The following is a 6000-nucleotide window of genomic DNA, read 5'->3' as shown; positions in this document are numbered from 1 at the left end:
CAGCCACACATTAGTCGTTAATACAATGATTTTATATATAATCGATTTATTTTTAAGCAACTATCAAAATAAACAACAATCATTACAAAAATATATAAATGTATATCATTCAGACTCATTATCATCAACGTCTATAATCTTAATTTATTCTTAGCACTAATAATATTTCGTGAATTACCTAGACCCCTCAAAGTATTACCTGTCATTAGGAAGAATACAAATTATAGTATATGGACTCCTTAATCTAGGACCGAGTTTGTCATGACGCCTATGATTTTGATTGATATACACAGTACATTTTTATTTAGGTTATTTTAGCTAAATATATACAAACTTAAACTACTTATCTTTACAACATACAAAAACTAAAAATAAAATACTATATACAAAATATATATAAACATAAAACACATTGACATATACCTTATTTCCAATCTCAAAATTTGTAGTATTTCGCCTACAAGCATCAAAACGATTTTGAAATTTAATGGCCTTCGATTGCAATTGTAACCGATGTCGTGCTAATTCTCGATCTACCCTGACATCAATACTAGGTTCAGAAACATTAACATCATTAAGGCGAGAGTGAATTGATGGAATTTTGGCATTACAGCTAATAAGTAATCGAATTGGAGTAAAACCTATTGATTTTTTAACAGTAAAGTCTGAACCTCCTACAAACCGCTTGGCCAGTCTGACAAACGATTACAAGCCGTATTCAACATAAACCACTGTAAACACAACGTTCGATCCAACCAAATCAAAGCAGACCCTTTAAGGGCCTTACCTGCCTTAGCCACTGTTTTTATGCTACTACAGGTGAGATCCTTGGCGAGCGTTGTTGCACCACCTGGTAGCACCGTTGTCGCTTTTTCAGATCAAAGACTGGAAGCGCCACATCTTTATTTTGATTTACCGATTGTCTCAGTATCCATCCTGAAACAAGGCCATATGTTAAAAAAATATATAATTGGAAGCAGGGCATCCCACTTCTGATGTTAGATTTTGATACATAATAGAGCAATTTAATGTATTATTTAATTATTGAAATCCCAAGAATAAGTGTAGAAAGCAAGGAATAAAACATAAAGGTATAAAAAATAAATAAAACATTTTCTATGATCAAAATCAAATCGAAATGAAAGATCATTTATTCAAACTCGGCTGCAAAACAGCACTTTTAGAACGTCAGGATTTTACAATAGACAGCCCCCAAAACGCCCACCCTTCACCACTTCCTATGTGTTTTTGCTGGGAAGAAGAAGTGGTGGAACAAACTCCCCAGCAACACAATTCTGTCTGTATGGTTATAAACTATTGGAACATAAATCATATAAATCATAAAGAAATAATTCCATACGGTACCCAAGGTAAGTACACAAGTACAGCATAAATATATCTTATAGACATGTATAAAGCGATAGATTACTATACATTTTAAACATCAGCACAATAATACATAAAACAACAATTACAATAAAAATCACAATAATCACATCATAGTAAGAAAGTATAAATCAGGAAGAATACTTAACTTTCGTGTGTTGTCTACACCTCAACGTCCACCAGAAAAGTGCCATGACTATTTTAAAACATTATTTCGAACAGTCATACTAACCCGCCAAAATTGACCAATCACAGACAAGTAAGCTTTATACACAAATAACTAAATTCACAATTGAAATAAATTAATTTAAACACACCAAATCTTATTTAAAACTTATAACGATAATTTTAATATTTATTTTATCATTAAACATGTAAGATTTTAGATATAAAATTTAATGAACATAAAACAATTACATAAAGGTACCCTCGTTTTCATGTGCGTTTACAGAGACAGTAAAAATATTCAATATTTGACATTTAAAGTTCGTTTACAAAGATAGTTAAAATCAAGAAATATACAATAATCTAACACGGCCATACTGACCTGTACTTCGCTCTCGAAGTACCTCTTTACGAAACAAATTATTATTCCTTTACAAAACAAATTATTATTTCTTTACAAAACAAATTATTATTTCTTTACAAAACAAATTATTATTTCTTTACAAAACAAATTATTATTTCTTTACAAAACAAATTATTATTTCTTTACAAAACAAATTATTATTTCTTTACAAAACAAATTATTATTTCTTTACAAAACAAATTATTATTTCTTTACAAAACAAATTATTATTTCTTTACAAAACAAATTATTATTGGCACAGCCACACGTAATCTACCGGCGACCACCCGAAGACACGCCTAGCTCATCACCGCAGGCCGTTCACATACACCGGGCTTGATTATTTCGGCCCGCTGTCAGTCACCGTCGGTCGTCAGCATCACAAGCGATACGTGGCGCTGTTCACGTGTCTCACAACGAGGGCAGTTCATCTCGAGATCGCGCACAGCCTCAGCGCGGACTCAGCTGTGTTGGCGCTGCGCAGGTTCGCAGCGCGACGCGGCTGTCCCACCGAAATCTACTCCGACAACGGCACCAACATGCACGGTGCTGACCGTGAGCTGCGTGAGGCCTGGCAGGAGGAGGCCAGCCGACGCGGCATCGCCTGGCGCTTCATCACGCCTTCCGCGCCTTTCATGGGAGGCGCCTGGGAGCGCTTAGTGCGGTGCGTTAAGACCGCGCTAGGCGCCACGCTGCACGAGCGCCACCCACGCGAGGAGGTCCTCGCGACGCTGCTCTGCGAGGTCGAGTACGTCGCACATACGGGTATTTCATCAATCTAGGCGGCCAAAAGTCAAAATAACAAAATTCTAGGAACGCAAATTTCATTGATCACCTGAGGCAGGGGACATTCCAGGAAACAATAGACTGCCACCCCCACCCTTTTTCCGTAGCGCGTTTTCCGGAAAAATCAGTCGAAAGTTGATCATTGATTCTTGTGCATGTGTCCGTTGTCGGCTATTTACAAAATCGTTAACTTTGTGTGTTAAACTGAAGTTTTCTGTGTTTACCTAGTGAAAAGTAGCAATGGATTCGGAAAGAACAGGTATGTGATGATCTACTTGTAATAAATTTATTAAAATTTGTGTTATTTTAAAGTACTTTTAGAGGTCGAGAAATCACGTCTGAAATTATGATACTTTTTTAAAGAAATTTATGTTTACGAGGCTATTTGTTTTAGTATCCAGGTAGATCCAGCAACTTTTGTAATTTATATGTAAACTATAGACCCTCAAGTAACGAATACTAAAAAAATTTGCCGCGGAATACCGCGGATGCGCAAAACCCTAGAACATTGAATTTCACGGTCAACAAAAGCAAAATTTTTGAAAAAAAAACTTAATGTCTAAAAGTAATATTTACTTGTTCCAGATATAAGTGTGTACTTCCGGAGTGAGAATAGTGACTCGTAAACCTCTCTTTAATATTATGAAAAATGAAAATTTACTCAATTTTGAAGAAAAACTATGTTTTTTGAGAGACCACCTTCTTAACAATGAAGATCAGTTAAAAACACTGAAAATCAATTTTGTTCATTTTAAATCGGAAATAACAACAAAGGTGGATTAAATCTCACAAAAAAAAGATGATTTTTTCTTGAAAAACAACGAACTTTGGCCGGAAGGTACATTCGAAATTCCAGTCACAACGGCAAATCGTCCAGGTCGCCCTTGTAAATCTTTTGAGGAATCGAGCGAAAGAACCAAAAGAAGAAAAACGGAAGAGATCGGAACGGAAGGGATAATATTGATGTAATTAAGTTGAAAATATGAAAAATATGCTGAAGAAACTGCTTGTTTATACATAAAACTCTACCCATGGCACCCAATGACACACACACTGCACAAAGTACTTGTACACGGGTCAGATATAATAAAATGCATTGTTACCTACAGGACAACAGTCTGAGGAAGCAGCAGAGGCACGGAACAAACATTTTAGGACGTACAGACAGGATTACTGAAGGAAATTCTCTAGAGTTCTGTAATAGACATATTTTAAATAGGCTTCTTTTAAGCTCAGATCCATTTCTTAGTGCCTCAAGGATAATAAAGAAAAGAAGATGTATTCGTTTCTGCCTGAAACATTAATCATGCTTCTGTCTGGTATACACCAAACCCAACAGAATCAGAAAGTTAGAACGAGGAGTTGAATTAATTTGAAAAAAATGTATTGTTATTGGTAAATTAATTAAGTAATGTATGAATATGTAAATAGTAATGGTTGTATATATAAGCGTATGTAAGTTTATGTCAATATATAGTCTAATGTAGATAAGTGTACGTAAGAGTATGTAAATATATAGCCTATTTTCAGTTTTTTTTTTAAATTTGTGTTTTATTGCTTTTTTTTTATGAAATTATAAAAGTTATTGCCCGTATATATTACACATATATTATTTCCATCATTTAAAACAAGAAAAGCCACACAAATATTTTTGGCCTCCTAGATTGATGAAATACCCGTATGTGCGTCGTCAACAGCCGGCCGCTCACCCACGTATCTGTGAGCGGCGACGACGACGAGTCCATCACACCGAACCATTTCCTGCTGGGCGGCTCGGCACGCCTGCCGAGCCCCGGCACGTTCGACGAGCGAGACATCGACAGCAAGAAGCACTGGCGGCGCGCCCAGATACTCGCCGACATGTTCTGGCGCCGCTGGGTGCGCGAGTACCTGCCCGAGCTCCAATACCGGCGGGAGCCGCACGCCCGCGGCCCCGCGCTGCAGCTGGGCGACCCCGTCCTCATCGCCGACGGCAACCTGCCTCGCAACACTTGGCCGCGAGGCCGGGTTGTGGCCGTCTACCCTGGCGCTGATGGTGAAGTTCGGACCGCTGACGTGCGCACCGCAGGTGGCATATTAAAGCGTCCGACGAAGAAACTCGTGCCGCTGCCTAAGTAACCGGGCAGTGCGGCATCACCGGCGTCGCGGCGCCCTCGCGCTATCACCGCGCCGTCGCTCACCGGAGATGCGGCATCGCTGCGAGCCAGAGCCACGAGTCATCGCTGCGGGTCATCGCTACGGGTCAACGCTTCGAGTCCCTACATCGTGTCATCGTGTCATCATTCATCGTTTAATAGACTAAATAGTGATAGTGAAAGTGAAAGTGATAGTGCCTACGCTCTGCCGCACGGCGGGAGAGATGTTCGCGACAGACGCATCCGTGCGCCGCGAGTGCAAAATCATAATGCCTGAGTGTTCGTGTATGCGCGTAACTATTTATACTCTAACAATTTTGTGATGAGGGTAATGAGCAAAAAGTGCCGTGAGCCGCGCCAAGGTATGTTTTTCACGTGCACCCTCCTTCTAAATTGTTATAGAATTCTGTTCAGATTTTGATAGTGCTTTAATTTGTAAATTATAGTGTTTTTTGATGCCAAATTGTAATAGTTTTGTAGCGGTAACCTTAACCTACCTAATTATGTATAATTAACCTAATAGTTCTGCCGTTTAAGGCCTGATTTACCCATGTAAACATTTCTTGATAGCAAAAATCCTAGACTTTCATTAGTGAAATAGTGTTTAACTGAAAGCCTAGGTCCCATTGTATAGAAAATAACTTAATTTATAGAAATATTGTTAATAGTTTAAGTTATAGAACAATAAATAATGTTTGTGTTTTGACTTTCATTTCACATGCAAATAAACAATACTAGGGCTTAGGTCACATTGTTAGGATTACTATCGCCAGATAGCCCATGAAATGCCCTAACACACACTACCTTTCGTATTGAGATAACCCCCATAGTTTGTTTTTTATCTCAAGATAGTCTCCACCTAAGGGCCGATTTCACATAGTTTTTTATAGTTTTTCGGTTATAGTATTTCAGCCCTTAAGGTATGCAGGGTGTGTGTGGTATAGTTCAGTAGCGCACGTCATGGGGCGTCTGACGCTATGTGTCCTGTAATGATATCATGTACCAATTGTTTGTAATACGGCTGTTAAATTGAAAGGTCAATAAAACTGAGTTGGTCGGAGGGACGAGAAATCGAGGTGCTCGTCACGGTAAAGTTTCGAGCTCATTCGGTGCGCAAGCGCCGCC

Source organism: Helicoverpa armigera, chromosome 16 (assembly GCF_030705265.1).
Source record: "Helicoverpa armigera isolate CAAS_96S chromosome 16, ASM3070526v1, whole genome shotgun sequence".
NCBI lineage: Eukaryota > Metazoa > Arthropoda > Insecta > Lepidoptera > Noctuidae > Helicoverpa > Helicoverpa armigera.
The sequence above is the reverse complement of the archived record's forward strand: the minus strand, read 5'-3'. Positions refer to the sequence as shown.